This window comes from Anabrus simplex, chromosome 1, assembly GCF_040414725.1.
Source record: "Anabrus simplex isolate iqAnaSimp1 chromosome 1, ASM4041472v1, whole genome shotgun sequence".
NCBI classification, from domain to species: Eukaryota; Metazoa; Arthropoda; class Insecta; order Orthoptera; family Tettigoniidae; genus Anabrus; species Anabrus simplex.
In genome coordinates, this window is record NC_090265.1 from 123,827,049 (window position 1) to 123,848,188 (window position 21,140).

The following is a 21,140-nucleotide window of genomic DNA, read 5'->3' on the forward strand; positions in this document are numbered from 1 at the left end:
TGTAGGAGAATAGGAATGCAAGGAATGTTAATCGAAGATAATAAAATAGTGTTACTAAGGTTATAATCACTATGATGACGATGAATTGATAATTTAGATCAACCAAGGTTTGAATAATCAATCATTTAGGTAGGAATCCTAAGAAAGGAGGTAAACCACCGAGAGAAAGTAGAAGGAGGAATAAACAAGACTTTGTAATTTGATTATTAGTTATTGTTAAGAAGTTTTGGTTGGTATGGTAGATGCGATGTACATTAAACATTAAAATAATAGATAAAGTGAGAAATGTGTAGATAATGAAATATAGTTCCCATAGGTTTTCTCCTACTACTATGGCGGCAACTATTCAACCAATATGATTAATAGAAGAATAAGCTATCAACTTTCGTAGGGAGTTTTGATTTAATCCTCATAAAGATCCAATTAGTACTGAGGTAAGGATAATTATTCTAATGAAAATGTTTATTTCAATAATATATGCTAACAGTATTAGAGGGGCAATTTTTTGTCAGGTTATTAAAACAAAACAGTTTTTTCATCTTAAACCTTCTATTGTTGCTGGAAACCAAAAATGGAAGGGGGCGGCTCCCATTTTTAGTAACAATGCTGAACATATTAGGGTTGAAAAGACTTCGGTATTTATATAAAAAGGATTATTAGAGAATGCAAACATTAAGATAATAGAGAAAAATAGTGCAGCGGATGCTAAAGTTTGTACTAAGAAGTATTTTAGGGATGCTTCTGTTGATATAAGGTTCTTTGTATCAGTTATTAGGGGAATAAAAGATAGGAGGTTAATTTCTAATCCTATTCAGACCCCAAATCATGCAGTTGATGTAGTGGCAATAAGTGTATCTAAAATTAAAGTTGTAGTAAATAAAGTTTTAGCAGGAGTAGTGAAGATTAAAAAGGACAATCCTATTTACGGGGTATGAACCCATTAGCTTATATTTAGCTTACCTTTTTGGTATAGTTTATGGATATATCTAGGTGTATGAAGCACGAAAGTTTTTGATACTTTAGGAAATAGTTTAAATCTATTAGATATTATGAAGGTAAATAATTACATGATTTACTCTATCACAGTAATCCTTTTTATCAGGCACTTCATTGTTAAAACTTTAATGTATGAATAGTAAGAATTGGTGCAAGGTGATTACTAGTGTTAAAATGATTGGTTAAGAGGGATAATTTTTATTTTTTGAAATATTTTTTTGAAAAGTGCGCATTTTTTGCATTTTTGGTAACCAAGAATTTTTTGGGAATTTTGAGGTTAGTGAAAAAATAATTAAAATAGATTTAGTTGATAAAGATTAGTAACAATTTTGAAATTATCTGAAACTTAAAATTTTTTAAATAAAGGCCTTTTTAAGATTGTTTTTTGGAATAGTTAATAGTTTTTAGTAAGAAACTTTGGTCAGTTACAATAATTATATATATATATACATACATTTATATAATATTAATTACATATAGAAAAGGTACATTAATTAATAATAACTTATTGATATACAAACCCCCGATAATGTTAATAACAAATATACTTGAGAGAGAAAAAGAGGATTTTATAGATATTTCCAGCATTGTAGGGGGTATATATCTACATGTATATTATATATGTATTTATGTATTAATAAATGTTTATATAATATATATTATATATTGGTATAAATATATAATAACCTATATTCATTATCTATTTAGTTTTTGGTAATAAATTAAAGTATTTATTTTAAATATGCATTTATATTAATATACCTATTTAAGTATATATTTCAAGAAATATACACAAAAAATATACTATGATTATTATTCTAATTAAATATTTATTACGCGCTTTTTGTGTATGGTCTCTACAGCGTTTATAGGTTTATAAGGTAAAATAATTAGTATTAATTGAACGTGTCCCATATGTTATTTTGTGGAAAAGTTAATATTTTCATTGTATAGGGGCGAAAAATGCGATGAAAATACAACGCCAGGAAATACTCAAAACAGGTTCATTATATTATATATTAATACTTATGTGATGTTATGTTGTAATTAGTAATATAATTATTTGATCCATTGTTTAATAATGAATTTAGAAAGTTTTATTCTTGCTTAATTGTTTACTTTTTATATGTTTTACATGTGAATTTTTGTGATAGGTAAAATAATTAGTATTAAGTGAATGTGTCCCATATGTTATTTTGTGGATAAGTGAATATTTTCATTGTATAGGGGCGAAAAATGCGATGAAAATTCAACGCCAGGAAATACTCAAAACGGGTTCATTATAATATATATTAATACTTATGTGATGTTGTGTTGTACTTAGTAATATAATGATTTGATCCATTGTTTAATAATGAATTTAGAAAGTTTTATTCTTGCTTAATTGTTTACTTTCTATATGTTTTACATGTGAATTTTTGTGATTATAGATTATGAACTTAAATAGTAAATATATTTGCAGTATTTAATATTATTTATCAAGGTGACTTGGAATTAGTAATATAATATGTAGCCGGCTAAAGTCGTGCCAGCCGCCGCGGTTATACGTAGGGTTAAAGTGAACATTATTAGTGTAAGAGTTAGTAAATTTTTAATAGCCTTGAATGTAAATTTTTTAGGTAGAATTTTGAATTTATTTAGGGCTTAGAATTAGTATACGAAGCTTTGAAAGTTGGATTATAAACTAGGATTAGATGCCCTATTGTTCCAATTGTAAATATTGTTACTTGAGTAGTAATAGTTATGTTCTTGAAACTCAAAGAATTTGGCGGTGTTTTAGTATTTTCAGAGGAACCTGTCCTGTAATCGATAATACACGTTATAATCGACTTGATTTTGTTATCAGTTTGTATACCACCGTCGTAAGATTATTTTTAAGAGTGGTAATTTTCTATAACTCTTATTAGAGTAAATGTCAGGTCAAGGTGCAGCTTATGATCAAGTAAGAGATGGATTACAATAAAAAAATTTAAATGGATCTTGCATTGAAAAGTAGTGCGTTTGAGGGTGGATTTGAAAGTAATATTGTTATATTATGATAATATGATTTTAGCTCTAAAACATGTACACATCGCCCGTCGCTCTCATTATAAGGTGAGATAAGTCGTAACATAGTAGATGTACTGGAAAGTGTATCTAGAATGCAAAATAAAGCTTAAAGTAAAGCATTTCATTTACACTGAGAGGATGTTCGTGCGATTCGAATTATTTTTGAAAGTATCAATTTAAAATTTGATGAATAGGATTTTTTGATTTAATTGAAATAACATTAATTACATATGTTTTAGTATAGGAATAGAACAAATTTATTTATTTATAGTGGAGTAGTACTGTGAAGGGAAAATGAAAAAGTTGAAAATAAATTTTTAGAAAAGTAAATTGATGTTGTACCTTGTGTATCAGGGTTTATTAAAATTGGAATAGAGATTTATTTTTTCCGAATTAAAAAGAGCTAATTTGTTATGTTGGTTAATGTAATATTATTATCAAGAATAGAAAATTTGTAATGAAATATTAGTCGGTTTTTAAGATATCTGGTTCTTCAAGAAATGAATTTAATTCAGTATTTAATAGTAGTTTTTATATTAATATATTAACTGTTAATTGAATATAATATTTTAAGGGATAAGCTTTAGAATAGAACTTATAATTATTATAGGAGTTGTAAAGAAGTGTAGGCTTTAAATTAGCCATCAGTTGAATAATGTTATAAATTATTTTTTGTAGTATAATTTTATAATAATATTAAGTTGAGTATTGAAGTGAGTTACATAATATAAATGTAAATGTAATAATGATAAAATTAGTATTGAGCCGAAATAGGGAAAAATTTTCTTGCCATGAGTGGGCGACTACCTTTTTCCTGAATCGAACGCTTAGTCCCGCGGCGTCTTTCTCCTTTCAAGCTCTACGAGTGGGCAACAATTTCCTTTCTTGCACCGTTCTTATGAGTGACTATTTATCTAGAGCCGTGCTACAGTACCTATACCACCTTTCGGTCCTACTCAGCAATCAAGAAAATTCAATGTTCGAACAATATCTCAGGGAATAAGTTACATCAGCATTCTTTTTTTTTACCGTGAATCCGACTGGGATTACCCTCTCTACCTTTCGTTATATGCGAACATCGATTGGAATATTTGGTCATGAAGACTCGGTTTCAAAATTACCATCATCAGGTAAGATATTACCTTAAATTAATCTTATAATCTATAAATAATATAAAATCACTTAAATTCTAAATTATTAATATTTATTCAAAATCTATATAAATAAAATTGTAGGGGGTCCGCTGTCTGTAATTTCTTTTGTTTTGCCAATTTTTCAGATATTTATCCGTTTTAGGTCAACTCAAGACCGAATCGGTGGTTTTTACGTTTCGTGTCTGTTTGTTTGTCTGTTTGTCTGTCTGTCTGTTCCACCATCACGTCGAAACGGCTGGATAGATCTCAACCAAACTTCATATTTAGAGTAAACTCATCCCGGGGATGGTTTCGATATGCATATCATTTTAAAATCTTTCAATACTCGGGGGGTTTATAGGAAAACCAGAATGGTTTTTCCACCATCACGTTGAAACGGCTGGATAGATCTCAACTAAACTTCATATCTAGAGTATACTCATCTCGGGGAAGGTTTCGATATGCATATTATTTTAAAATCTTTGAATAGACCGGGGGTTTATAGGAAAACCAGAATGGTTTTTCCACCATCACTTCGAAACGGCTGGATAGATCTCAACCAAACTTCATATTTAGAGTATACTCATCCCGGGGAAGGTTTCGATATGCATATCATTTTAAAATCTTTCAATAGACGGAGGTTTATAGGAAAACCAGAATGAGTTTCCTCCATTTTCTCTTATACTATTGATTTTCTGTAAACTTCGTTTACCGTACGTGAAACGTCTCTTCATTATAAACAACTTTCGTTATGTTCATAATTTACCTTACTCTTCACATGACGGAGAAATTTACAATTTTCCGCTGGTATCATGCTCTGCATTGAGTGACCGACAGACCGACAACGAAACTACAGGTTACCATGGCAACGTCTCTGACTGCATGCAGCAGGAAAGTAACGTATTGCCATTTTCCTAATCATGCTTTTAAATTCGTGGTTGTTCCTTGGGTAGAAGGCAAGAGAGGCGTCAATCGGCCTATCTGCGGGATATCGTTGGATATTATAACCGCCCTCGAATAGATTAAGTAATAACACCATTAGTCATCTTCTTATTATTTGTTTACCTAAGAATCACTGACCTAAATTTCTCCTCTGTTACCGCTTTATTATATCCATTACTCACACTAGCATAATTTATTGAGGGGCATTTGATTTTCCAATACATTCACTTGGCATTTACATATTTGTCGTTATCCGGCTGTCCGCAGTTATAATCCATTTTCTATTACTTTCAACTTTCTTAACTGTATTATTTCTTCCTTAATTACGCCGTATGTACACGAGTGCTACAAACTACTGGATGTATTTCCACCAAGACTCATATTTAGAATACACCTGTCCTTGATAGGTTTTGGGCAAATATTGTTTCTAAATCCCTGAACTGACTGGGGGTTTATACGAAACCGAAACAGTGATTTTGCACTTCCACAAAATATACACAACCAAACTTAATGGAAATCTACCTACCTTGGTAGATAATAATTTCTAAACCTTTTTTCTCATGTGCATCATTTCGATACGAGGATTAATAAGGGAGATATCATTAACGGACCGTTTTTCTGTACAAGTCCCATCGGACTTAACTCCCGAGCGGGTGCGTGTAAAGCGTACTCCTTACAATTTGAAAACTACTGAAGACATTCGAACCAAAATTTATATTTAGCATCCACCTGTCCAAAGGTAGGTTTTAAACGTAAATAACATTTCATGTTCCGGAATGGACTGGCGGTTTATAGGGAACCGAAATGGTGATTTTACTCTTCCACAACATATACAGAACAAGACCAACCTGACTGGAAATCGACCAAACGTGATGGAATTCCACCTCTAAACCTTTTTTTCATGTGCATTCTTTCGTCAGGAGGATTACTAAGGGAGATATCATGAATGGTCACTTTTGCAGGTTAAGTCCAGCGGACATAGCCCAAAAGGTGTTTTACATGGAGCAGATTCCTTATCTATATAAATCAAATCGTAACGACTGTGTGCCTCTACACTGACTATTTTGGCGAAATTTTCGTACAGCTTTCCGTTTAAGGGGTAATAATGACCATCTCCATAATTTTTGGTTTAGTTTCCTGAAAGTACTAATTTTTACCCGCCTCGCCCAAAATCCAAATTGCGCCATAATCTGCCAGAAGAAAAAGAAGATAATTGAAATTTGACAAAATTATACGTTTAAGCCTGTAACGAACGGAAAACTTCCTAGATCATTAAATTTTTCACTTTGAATCCCCGAAGAATATCGAAATACGCAGGCAATTTTAATGATGGTGCAGACCTTCAGAAATTCCTATCCTATAACGGATTGCACAATCTCCGTTCAATTTGGAATGATCTACAACAGTGGTCTTATGACTTTTTGCCGTATCTGTATCCCTTTTACGTTTGATTTTTCTCTTTAATCGATGTTAAGTCAATTTGGAATTTTCACATGCATAATTCATACTTTCAATTACTTATATGAAATACAGAATCATTAAACTCTTCACGAAAATTGGCCCACCCAGTAGCCATATGTGAGCCAAATGCTATGTATGTATCCGAAAAGTAATGTAATGTGAGATAATCTTACAAAACCTTTACCCTGTTCCACGTTTCTAACTCAATCTGACCCAAGAATAGATGACATATCATAGGACCAGCCATTTAGGCCACTAAATCCGGCGTGTCTTATGGTATAATCCTTTGTCGATATGACGTACGTTTAGTAGCAGTTAATCTGTAAATGAAGGTCTTCAATATTGTAAATACGCATATACTTTCGTATGTCGATCTATATATATTCACTGATGTCGATTTTTAGCGATCGAGAAAGGGTGGGTCTGCTATTGTAATAAGTACTCCCCACACCGACTTTGACTGGCAGTAGGAAAGGGTTCCTTCTCCAACTCCTGTGTAACTGTCATTAGTAAGGAAAGCCTACAATTATAATGAATAGTTCCCTTCTCGATTTGACTTGCAGAAGGCAAGTGAGCATGCAGTTTTGTTTAAAACTCCCCTACCCGATTGTGTTCGGCAGTAGGCAAGGGTGCCTATCATTATAAAGAAATGTCCTCATCTAAAATGTGACTGGCATTAGGCATAGTGGCCTGCTATTTTGATGGAAACTCACCAACTTGGTGTGACTGGCAGTAAGCTGGTTGGCAGTAGGAAAATGGGCCTGGCATTATAATGATAACTGCACAACTCAATTTCGAGTGATAGTAGGGTAATTGCCTGCCATTATAATAAAAACTCCTCACCTGAAATCTGTCTGGAAGTAGGAAGGGGGCTGCCATATTAACGAAAACTCCCCAAATCGATTCTGTCCGCGTAGTAGGCAATGGGGCCTGCAATTATTACATAATCATCCCAACTCGATTGTGAATGGCAGTAGGCAAGTGAGTCTGCCGCTATATCACAAATCCGTAACAAACACTTTACATTGGAAACAACGTACGGGGAACTCCCCATGCTCTTTCTCGGATAACGCTAAGAGACATGCAATTTTAAAACAATCTTATTTACTGCATGTACACTATTTACTTCGATAACCGAATACAATGTAGAATACCGTAGCGAAGCACGGGTACATTCGCTAGTTATATCATATTTTCAGATGAGCTAAATGTTTTCTAAATATTTTGTATGTACATTGGTATTTCATCCAAACAAAAAAAATCTTGAACTAGTCCTTGAAGTCCATGATAATTAATCAAAAAAACTGCCTCATTATTGTCTATGGTCTCATCCTACCAAATAATTCTTCTCCTAAAATTTTTCATGGATTACGATTGTTTGATGAATTCATCCTGACTTTTCATGAATTACAATCTATCTTCATATTCTCATTCTCTTATTGAAAAAAATTATAATTGTATAGTTCTTTATATTGACATTTAGAAATTAATTAGATTAATGAATTAGCTTGAAAATGTGTAAATGACACAACAAGAGTAAAATAAACGTGGAACTTTCATGAATAAAGTAAAATTCTCGTGAAATATAAGATTCTACTGTTAAGCTCCAGCAGAATGTCGAGTTCTGCCATACATCCACTTTCGGTTATTGATATTTTACAAAGTTTCAAACTTAAGAATCCGAGAATATTTTTTCCTGTTTTTTTTTTTTTTTTTACTTTTGGTAAGTAAGCTTAATTATCTGTCTGGGCTCTTCAACTAACTTTATCTTTCAGAAAACACACGCAGAATAAGAAATGTTTCATGATTGTAGCTCGTAATAGCTACCTACGTTAATATATTTATATAAACACACACACATATATATATCATTATTCATGACTAGATGTGATCAAAATATTCCTACGAAACCTGTAAAGTCTTCAAGATAGACTCAACACATTTGCATTCAGGTTATAATATGTCGCACCGCTTAATAAATTCAATTATATGTTTGCAATAAGTCAAGGAATACCTTAGATGACAGTTCCTAAGCCATTAATAGTGATTAGCTGACATTACGATGACACTAATTTCACACCTGCCGACACTAATCTAGTGTTTCAGCTTAAATCAACTTAAATATCAAATAGGATGTGGAAATTTTCTTTGAGGTTGCCATAATAGCCTGAGTTGTAGGTTAATTGAGATTAATTTCCGATGACCATACTTCATTAACATCCTGTAAACCCATCTTCAATTTTCCAATACGTCACATATAGATTATTCGAGGTTACGTCGCTTTAAGCATTAAATAAAACCTTAATTCTACACTACGTTACATACACTCTCATTAATTATTTATACGTGAGATTCTTTCCTCAAACGACCTTCCATTTATTATCATTCCCCAAACAAATATTCAAGGATATCTATTATTTATTATTCGCACTCCCTATCTCATATTTCCATCATATCCTTACATCACCGCATACATAAACTTCATTTGATCTATTCAATGTAACGCTCGATTTGAATAATTCCATATCCCAATGAAATTACAATATTATGGATCGACAACATCTATTTCTGACAATATGCACTTGATTTGTCAACATATATATGTATAAATATAACCCATATTTATTCACGTTTGGCAATAAGTTGGTATTAATGATGATCTAGGTAACCTACGATTCGATCTGCATTACCGGTATTTACTTACTCCAAGTACATTTGAACGGCTTGATTATGGCATAACTCTTTGAAAATCGACTGACAAGACGTTATTATAGTGCTTCATTGGCGAATGCGACATTTCCTACATATGGAAGTTCTTATCTGCTTTTGAAGATTACCAAACACCTTCATCTGAACAGCATTATCAATACGTTCGCGATGAAACTATCTTTATAAGTCATCTCTCGAAGATACATCGATCCATTCCTTACATCAACACAACCAACAAATTACTACATGATACTACACAAATATCTACTTTTGAAAAGAAAAAAATACAGTTTTTAAACTTATCTTATTCTGCCTGTGTTTTGGGCTGGGACTGCTGTAATTTCGTCCTCTTATGTGGCGATCATCTCTGGTTTATATCTGCGGCATCTCCGAGTCTTGATCGCTGGACTTGTGTTGTCGGGCAGGGCCGGTTCGGTTCCCGTCTGTCGCCAATCCCATCTCCATTTAGCAGGCCATCACAGCGTTTTCACGTACATGCATGAAAAACATAGATAAATATAACATTAATTCCACGGTCTCCATAGTTATAAAGCCTTCTTATATTCTTTAGGATCTTATGAGGAGAATATGATGACGTAAATTCAACTATTGCAGTTTTAACAACACGAATTGCAGTGTAATTTGCCTATGACCCTATATCTTTACGAGAAATATAACATTTGGACTTCGTATTTTTGTTAATTCTTCCGATAATGTTAGTATCTTCTCTCTAAAATCTGCTATTTCTTTATACAGTAGCTTCTTGAAATCTTCTGTGTATATTCTTCCTTTTTACGATCTTCGAATGTTCCTACTGTTGTAGTGATGGGTAGTTCGCGAATGAACTAGTTCTCGTGAACTACTTCACTCCCACGAACTGTGAAGTGTTTACTCGTCTCTCGAGAACCACTTCTCGAACTGTAGAACTTCACGAGTGTGAAGGGAATGGGAAAGAACTTGTTCGCGGACGAACTACTTCAGCGGTTGCAGATTACTCTAGCGGGAAAGTTAAACATTTCGAAGTAGTTGGTGAAGTAGTTCATGAAGTAGTTCTTTCTTGGGAGCGAGAGTAAATGAACTAGTTCCCACAGGTGAACTGCTCCTTCCCATTACTATACTGTTGGTTTATAGTGAACTTTTCTTATATCACGGTTACCTGGATTCCGTTTGCCTGTATATTTTCCCTTATGTTAGCGGCCACATGGATTCCATTAGTCTGTATTTCATTACTTCGAACTTTCTGCCGCACGATTTACGGAACTTTACCGCTATTGTCGGCAAATGACGATTTCAATGTCGCGATTCTAAATGACCAGGGCAATGAAATGGTACATTTTTCTCCCCTGCTATGGGTAAATAAATGTACTGCTTGCAGTATATTTATTTCCATTTCATTTTTGTATATAAATGGAGCTTTCATTGACCTGTTTATATTATAGTGTCCTACATAGTTCTAATGAAGCATTTTACATTCTATTCTCGTTCTTCTTTATAATTGACAAGTTTGGGTTTTCGTATTCAATTTCTGCTCTTCTCTATCTTTTCTTTTATCCTCCTGAAGTTCTAGACCCTCGGCTTCCTCTATATCTCCATTGATATGTCGACCTTTGATCGCTCCTTCCCATCTCTTCTTTTCTCTGGTTCCTTTTCTTTTATTTCGGTAATCCATTTCGTTCTTCCTTTCCTTTGGAAATTTCCTTGTCCGTTTGACATTCGTTCTTGCCTGTTCTGCTTTTATTTTCACCTTTGGATTCGGTTCACCTCCTCCATGGTGATGTACTTGATTTACACCTCTTATAGTTGTAAGCTCTCTCATGATTCTCTTCATCATTATTTGGTCTGACTCAAATAAGTATCTTCCTTCTTGGTCCTGTTCGTTGATTTGGTTCCTCTCTAATTCGTTCTGCATTTGCCAAATTTCTGCTCGGATTATTCCAATTTCCACCTTTCTTCTTTTCTTCTGCCTCTCTTCCGTTCTTCTTATTTGTCCTAGCTGCTTCTGCCGCCATTTTTCTTGCTTCTTCTCCTGTTTCCCGGTTTCTTCATGTAATGATTTTTGTGGACTTATACGTTCTTCTTCTTTTGTTTCCAATTCTTCACTAGCTGTTATAAATTTTACGTCCATTGTTTTGTTCGTCGTTTGTACAATTTCGTTTATTGTTTCTATCTTTCCTTCGTACTGATTCCATTTTTCTTGTGAATCTATTTTTATTGACTCCATATTGTCAGTTAGTCTCTTGATCTCATCCTCTTTCAAGCTTTGAATATACTTCTTACTTTCTGTTAATTCGCCTCTGATTCAATTTACTTCTTCATAAATCTCCTTATTCTTATTTTCCATTGTTTCAATCATTTCGGTTCGAAGATTCGTTAATCCACTTTTTATTTCGAAAACTTCTCTTCCGATTTTACCAATTTCTGTTTTCATCATCTCCTTCTGCCTCTCTTCCATTTTTCTTATCTCTTCCATCTGGTTTCGCTGCAGCTCTTCCTGTTTCTGTTGGTACTCTTCTTGGAATTTTCCAAATAATTCTTCCAACTGCTTCCTCTGTTTCTCCTCTTGCTTCTTAAACATTTCCTGCTGTTTCTCCTCTTGCTTCTTAATCATTTCCTGCTGTTTCTCCTCCTGCTTCTTAATCATTTCCTGCTGTCTCTCCTCTTGTTTTCTGATCATTTCTTCTTGTTTTTCTTCTTGTTTTCTGCTCATCTCTTTCAATATTTCTATTATTCCTTTCTGCTATTCTTTTGCCTTTTCTAAGTCCTCGGTTATCTTCTCTATCTCCTCATCCTTTTCCTGTAATCTCTCTTGCTGCTCCCTCTGATACTCCTCGAATTGTGAGCGAAGTTGATTTATATTGGACATTTTAATATTTGAACTATAAAGTTTCGCTAAAGTTCCAATTTCTCAATATATGTATAGATTATAATTACAATACTTATATCAATACTTCAATCCAATTTGGGTTTGACGACCAGACATTCACCAATAAACCGACTATCCTATTGTCCCAGCCCTTCATAAAAAATATTCTCGGTATTTCTTAAATTATTGTCTAATTAACTATACCTATCTCAATATTAAATCATACCATAATCAAAAATAATACTATTAATTATCTTAGCCTATCAATTATTCAAATTATTATTGCAACTTTAACTAATATTTATTATTATCTATTTCTCTTTTGTTTCTGTATGCATCTGCAGGACTTCTCTCTTGACTGTTGATTTGTCCTCCTTTTCTCACTCTTCTATACCGTAGTATTACATAATTTTTGTTCTTCTACTCTCCTTTTCCTCTCTCGGCCTCAATCATGAGTGTCAAATTTCAGCTATCTTCGCATTCATCTCAGTTTCATTTCAAAATTATGTATCAAATTTTCTTATTTATTCTTTCTCTTGGTCATGTTATCCTCTTCCTACGACTTGCCTCACTGTTGGGCATCCTCCAATCTCTCAGTCCTGCTGTACTGTTAGGCATCGACTTTTTGTTGTCGTTACGCCCAACATTTATTTTTGTATCCACGTCGGGTATCCTCAGTCTTGCTCCAACGATGGGCGCCAATTTTTCTTGAGCCGAAATAGGGAAAAATTTTCTTGCCATGAGTGGGCGACTACCTTTTTCCTGAATCGAACGCTTAGTCCCGCGGCGTCTTTCTCCTTTCAAGCTCTACGAGTGGGCAACAATTTCCTTTCTTGCACCGTTCTTATGAGTGACTATTTATCTAGAGCCGTGCTACAGTGCCTATACCACCTTTCGGTCCTACTCAGCAATCAAGAAAATTCAATGTTCGAACAATATCTCAGGGAATAAGTTACATCAGCATTCTTTTTTTTACCGTGAATCCGACTGGGATTACCCTCTCTACCTTTCGTTATATGCGAACATCGATTGGAATATTTGGTCATGAAGACTCGGTTTCAAAATTACCATCATCAGGTAAGATATTACCTTAAATTAATCTTATAATCTATAAATAATATAAAATCACTTAAATTTTAAATTATTAATATTTATTCAAAATTATATCATATTTTCAGATGAGCTAAATGTTTTCTAAATATTTTGTATGTACATTGGTATTTCATCCAAACAAAAAAAAATCTTGAACTAGTCCTTGAAGTCCATGATAATTAATCAAAAAAAACTGCCTCATTATTGCCTATGGTCTCATCCTACCAAATAATTCTTCTCCTAAAATTTTTCATGGATTACGATTGTTTGATGAATTCATCCTGACTTTTCATGAATTACAATCTATCTTCATATTCTCATTCTCTTATTGAAAAAAAATTATAATTGTATAGTTCTTTATATTGACATTTAGAAATTAATTAGATTAATGAATTAGCTTGAAATTGTGTAAATGACACAAGAGTGAAATAAAAGTGGAACTTTCATGAATAAAGTCAAATTCTCGTGAAATATAAGATTCTACTGTTAAGCTCCAGCAGAATGTCGAGTTCTGCCATACATCCACTTTCGGTTATTGATATTTTACAAAGTTTCAAACTTAAGAATCCGAGAATATTTTTTCCTGGTTTTTTTTAAACTTTTGGTAAGTAAGCTTAATTATCTGTCTGGGCTCTTCAACTAACTTTATCTTTCAGAAAACACACGCAGAATAAGAAATGTTTCATGATTGTAGCTCGTAATAGCTACCTACGTTAATATATTTATATAAACACACACACACATATATATATCATTATTCATGACTAGATGTGATCAAAATATTCCTACGAAACCTGTAAAGTCTTCAAGATAGACTCAACACATTTGCATTCAGGTTATAATATGTCGCACCGCTTAATAAATTCAATTATATGTTTGCAATAAGTCAAGGAATACCTTAGACGACAGTTCCTAAGCCATTAATAGTGATTAGCTAACATTACGATGACACTAATTTCATACCTGCCGACACTAATCTAGTGTTTCAGCTTAAATCAACTTAAATATCAAATAGGATGTGGAAATTTTCTTTGAGGTTGCCATAATAGCCTGAGTTGTAGGTTAATTGAGATTAATTTCCGATGACCATACTTCATTAACATCCTGTAAACCCATCTTCAATTTTCCAATACGTCACATATAGATTATTCGAGGTTACGTCGCTTTAAGCATTAAATAAAACCTTAATTCTACACTACGTTACATACACTCTCATTAATTATTTATACGTGAGATTCTTTCCTCAAACGACCTTCCATTTATTATCATTCCCCAAACAAATATTCAAGGATATCTATTATTTATTATTCGCACTCCCTATCTCATATTTCCATCATATCCTTACATCACCGCATACATAAACTTCATTTGATCTATTCAATGTAACGCTCGATTTGAATAATTCCATATCCCAATGAAATTACAATATTATGGATCGACAACATCTATTTCTGACAATATGCACTTGATTTGTCAACATATATATGTATAAATATAACCCATATTTATTCACGTTTGGCAATAAGTTGGTATTAATGATGATCTAGGTAACCTACGATTCGATCTGCATTACCGGTATTTACTTACTCCAAGTACATTTGAACGGCTTGATTATGGCATAACTCTTTGAAAATCGACTGACAAGACGTTATTATAGTGCTTCATTGGCGAATGCGACATTTCCTACATATGGAAGTTCTTATCTGCTTTTGAAGATTACCAAACACCTTCATCTGAACAGCATTATCAATACGTTCGCGATGAAACTATCTTTATAAGTCATCTCTCGAAGATACATCGACCCATTCCTTACATCAACACAACCAACAAATTACTACATGATACTACACAAATATCTACTTTTGAAAAGAAAAAAATACAGTTTTTAAACTTATCTTATTCTGCCTGTGTTTTGGGCTGGGACTGCTGTAATTTCGTCCTCTTATGTGGCGATCATCTCTGGTTTATATCTGCGGCATCTCCGAGTCTTGATCGCTGGACTTGTGTTGTCGGGCAGGGCCGGTTCGGTTCCCGTCTGTCGCCAATCCCATCTCCATTTAGCAGGCCATCACAGCGTTTTCACGTACATGCATGAAAAACATAGATAAATATAACATTAATTCCACGGTCTCCATAGTTATAAAGCCTTCTTATATTCTTTAGGATCTTATGAGGAGAATATGATGACGTAAATTCAACTATTGCAGTTTTAACAACACGAATTGCAGTGTAATTTGCCTATGACCCTATATCTTTACGAGAAATATAACATTTGGACTTCGTATTTTTGTTAATTCTTCCGATAATGTTAGTATCTTCTCTCTAAAATCTGCTATTTCTTTATACAGTAGCTTCTTGAAATCTTCTGTGTATATTCTTCCTTTTTACGATCTTCGAATGTTCCTACTGTTGTAGTGATGGGTAGTTCGCGAATGAACTAGTTCTCGTGAACTACTTCACTCCCACGAACTGTGAAGTGTTTACTCGTCTCTCGAGAACCACTTCTCGAACTGTAGAACTTCACGAGTGTGAAGGGAATGGGAAAGAACTTGTTCGCGGACGAACTACTTCAGCGGTTGCAGATTACTCTAGCGGGAAAGTTAAACATTTTGAAGTAGTTGGTGAAGTAGTTCATGAAGTAGTTCTTTCTTGGGAGCGAGAGTAAATGAACTAGTTCCCACAGGTGAACTGCTCCTTCCCATTACTATACTGTTGGTTTATAGTGAACTTTTCTTATATCACGGTTACCTGGATTCCGTTTGCCTGTATATTTTCCCTTATGTTAGCGGCCACATGGATTCCATTAGTCTGTATTTCATTACTTCGAACTTTCTGCCGCACGATTTACGGAACTTTACCGCTATTGTCGGCAAATGACGATTTCAATGTCGCGATTCTAAATGACCAGGGCAATGAAATGGTACAGTATATAAAAGTGTAAGATATTTAGTATATGTAAATTTATATGAAGGAATTAGGCACATTTAATGTTAGCCTGTTTATCAAAAACATGTCCTTTTGGGATGAATTTAAGGTCGGGCCTGCCCCCTGATAGTGGAATTTAAGGGCCGCGGTATTTTGACCGTGCAAAGGTAGCATAATCATTAGTCTTTTAATTGAAGGCTGGAATGAATGGTTTGACGAAACATTAACTGTCTCCGTGTAATAAATAGAATTTAACTTTTGAGTCAAAAGGCTTAAATGAATATGAAAGACGAGAAGACCCTATAGATCTTTATATGGAATTGTACATATTTTGTTTAGTGGTATTATTAATATGTATTTTACCGTATTTTGTTGGGGTGACACAAAGATAAATGTAACTCTTTGTTTTATAACCATTGATTTATGAATATTTGATCCGTTGATAGCGATTATAAGATAAGGTTACCTTAGGGATAACAGCGTAATTTTTTTTTGAGAGTTCATATCGACAAGAAAGATTGCGACCTCGATGTTGGATTAAGGAATATGATTAGGTGTAAAAGTTTAATTAATAAGTCTGTTCGACTTTTAAATCCTTACATGATCTGAGTTCAGACCGGCGTAAGCCAGGTCGGTTTCTATCTTTTTAATAAGTGAATATTTTAGTACGAAAGGACCAAATATTCAAAATAATTTTTAATATAGGTGATAAATATTAAATACTACTTTGGCAGAGAAGTGTATTGAATTTAGAATTCAAAAATGTAAGAGTATTACAGGTAGTATTGTTAATAGAGATTTTAATAAGAATGTTGGGGGTCATTATGTTGATCATTTGTGTATTGATTGGGGTGGCTTTTCTTACTTTATTGGAGCGGAAGGTTTTAGGTTATATTCAAATTCGTAAAGGGCCTAACAAAGTAGAGTTTATTGGGTTGCCACAGCCTTTTGCTGATGCAATTAAGTTATTTTCTAAAGAGGGGACATACCCTGTAGCATCAAATTATTTAATATATTATTTTTCTCCTGTTTTAGATTGTTTTTGGCTTGAATAATTTATCCTTTTTTAACAACTTTATTTACTTTTAATTTGGGGATTTTATTTTTTTAGTATGTACGAGTTTAGGAGTGTGTACTGTAATGATTGCGGGGTGATCATCTAATTCTAATTATGCATTATTAGGAGGGTTGCGAGCCGTTGCTCAGACAATTTCTTATGAGGTGAGATTGGCATTGATTTTGATAAGATTTATTTTTTTAGTAGATAATTATTGTTTAATAAGATTTATGAGTCTTCAAGGTTATGTGTGATTTATATTTTTAACCTTTCCTCTTATGTTAGCATGATTTTTATCATGTTTGGCGGAAACTAATCGAACTCCCTTTGATTTTGCAGAAGGGGAATCGGAATTGGTTTCGGGATTTAATGTTGAGTATAGAAGTGGTGGATTTGCATTATTTTTTTTAGCTGAATATACTAGTATTTTATTTATAAGAATGCTGTTTTGTATAATTTTTTTGGGAGGAGATGTTTTATCAATTTTTTTAAGTTAACTTTTTTAGCCTTTATATTTATCTGGGTCCGAGGAACCCTTCCTCGATCCCGGTACGATAAATTAATATATTTGGCGTGGAAGGCTTATTTACCTTTATCACTTAATTTTTTATTATTTTTCCCGGGGTTGAGGGTTTTTATATTTTCGTTACTTATTTAATGGATTTAATTTAGTAAAGTTAATAGAAGAATTGAACTTCTGTCTTATGTTTTCAAAACATATGCTTTCATAAGCTTAATAACTAGTTTACTAGGTTATCTCAAATATAAAAGATTAAGGGGTTTTAGATGTAGTAGAGAAAGTATAGGACGGTAAGGATTTGACCGGCTAGAATATAAGGATCTTCTACAGGTCGAGCACCAATTCATGTTAAAAGGATAACAATAGAAACTATAGACCAAAATAGAATCTGGTTGATTGGGTAAAATTGGATTCCACGGAATTTATTATTTGCAGTAAAAGGGAGAATAAGAAGAATTGCAATAGATATTACTAATGCAATTACTCCACCCAACTTATTAGGGATAGATCGTAAAATTGCGTATGCAAAAAGGAAATATCATTCGGGTTGAATATGAACAGGTGTAACTAAAGAGTTAGCAGGAATAAAATTATCAGGATCTCCTAATATGTAAGGTTCAAGAAGAGTTAATAATAGCAGAATGGCCACTATAATGATAAAACCAAAAATGTCCTTAAAGGTGAAATAAGGGTGGAATGGAATTTTATCAGAGTTTCTATTTAAACCTAAAGGGTTATTTGATCCTGTTTGGTGAAAGAATAAGAGGTGAATTATAACTATTATAGCAACAATGAATGGTAAAACAAAATGGAAGGTGAAGAATCGAGTGAGTATCTACCGCGAATCCCCCTCAAACTCATTGTAGTAAATCAATACCTAAGTAGGGAACAGCTGATAGAAGATTTGTAATTACGGTTGCCCCTCAAAAAGATATTTGACCTCAAGGGAGAACATATCCTATAAAAGCTGTTCCTATAACTATAAATAAGATTACAACACCTGTAGATCAAGTATGTATATAATTATATGAACCATAGTATATACCACGTCCTACATGAAGGTAAAGGCAGATGAAGAAGAAAGAAGCACTATTAGCATGTAAAGTGCGTAAGAGTCAACCGTAGTTGACATCACGACAGATGTGAGCTACACTAGAGAAAGCTAGATCTACATTAGCAGTATAGTGTATAGCTAAAAAAAGACCTGTGGCAATTTGGATTATTAAACAAAGACCAAGGAGTGATCCAAAGTTTCACCAAGCGGAAATATTAGAGGGGGCAGGCAGGTCTACTAAGGCATTATTAGCAATTTTAAAAAGGGGTGTGATACTCGTATAGGTTTGGCCATTAAAATTTTTGTCGCAAAGGACCTTGAAAGATGTTTGTAATTTTTACAATTACGATTAAGGTGAGGAATAAGTAGTTTACTAGTATTTAGGTAATAAGATGATTGGGTTTATTATAGAGTTTAATTAAGTGGGGAGTGGCCTCTGTATTTAAGGAGTTATATATTAGATCAATTGATGTAAGGTCCATATTTTTGGTAAGTATGTTAGTAAAATATGGATCTCTCACTGATGAAATTATGAAAATTAGTGTTATTAATAATAAAGTAATGACAAAGGTTTTTATAGAAGTATAGAAAAGTTCATTAGAGGCTAAACTGGTGATGTAGATAAAGAGGACTAGTATACCCCCTAGGAAAATTAAGAATAGGATGTAGGAAAATCAAAAGGAGGAGGATATTAATCCAACAGTTATGGAGATAATACATGTTTGTACAATAATAATAAAGGTTATAGCAAGAGGGTGATTAGCTTGTATAAAAATTATACTATTAAGAAGATTGAAGACAAGAATTCTTAAATTTAAAATTCAGAGGGTAGTTTAAGTATAAAATATTAATTTTGGGGATCAGTGAAAAGAATTTTCTTTCCTCTGAGTTTTAGAAGAAAATCTTAATATTGATTTACAAGACCAGTGTTTTTATTAAACTACTAAAACAATGGTAATAAATATAGGTTGAGTTGTCTTGATTCTAGTATTTTTAATAGGAGTGTGGACTTTTTGTTCTAAACGTAAGCATTTATTGTCTATATTGTTGAGTTTAGAATTTATTGTGTTGAGTTTATTTGGGTTGCTTTATTTATATTTAAATTTTTTGATTATGAATTGTATTTTAGTATAGTTTTTTAACATTTTCTGTTTGTGAAGGGGCTTTAGGATTATCTGTGTTAGTTTCTATAATTCGAACTCATGGTAATGATTTTTTTCAAACATTTAGATATTACAATGTTAAAGTTTATATTTATAATCGTATTTTTAATCCCCCTATGTTTTTAGTTGATTATTGATGGGTGGTTCAGTCTTTGATATATTTTATAACTTTTATATTTTTTATGGGTTGCATCTTATCAGGCGATTTTGGTAATTTAAGCTATTGTTTTTGGGGAGATATTTTATCTTATGGACTTATTTTATTAAGATTTTGAATTTGTGCATTGATAATTACGGCGAGAGAGACGATTTATCGAGTTAAGTTTTATAATCAGTTATTTCAAATTTATGTTTTGTTTTTACTATTGATATTATACTGTACTTTTAGAAGAATAAGTATATTTTCTTTTTATTTGTTTTTTGAAAGTAGATTAATCCCTACTTTGTTTTTGATTTTAGGTTGGGGGTATCAACCTGAGCGACTACAAGCTGGGGTATATTTATTGTTTTATACTTTATTAGCTTCTTTACCTTTATTAGTCGGGTTATTTAATGTGTATAGAATTTATGGTAATTTAGATTTAAGTTTATTGAGAAATGTAAGTTTATTTAATGTTATGTTTTACTTGGTTTTAATCTTGGCCTTTTTAGTAAAAATTCCGATATTTCTTGCTCATTTATGATTACCAAAAGCACATGTGGAAGCCCCAGTATCTGGATCTATGATTTTGGCAGGTGTATTATTAAAGTTGGGAGGATATGGATTATTACGTGTTTATTCAATAATGATGACAATCTCATTAACTGCTGTAAGTCAATGAAGTTCTCGGCAGATATGAGCAAAGCTCATAGGAAATAAAAGCATTGCATTAGATTTCACTGCGGTAATTAATTAAGAAAAACACCTATCGGGCGAGTTGGCCGTGCGTCAACTTCATCAGAGAGGTAAATGAGATGAAATGAATGACATGATATACAGTGTGATAGTGGGAAGGGAGATGGTGAAACCAGGTGCCGGCACATAGACTAATCCTGTTTAATGTCTCCATCACCATCAACAGCATCATATGCCCTCACTCTTTATGGACAGTGTGCAAGAGTTCGGTATTGAATCCAGGCATGTGATATGCAGTCTAGTGATTAGAAATTGTATACCACCACCTCTTCTATTCTGCT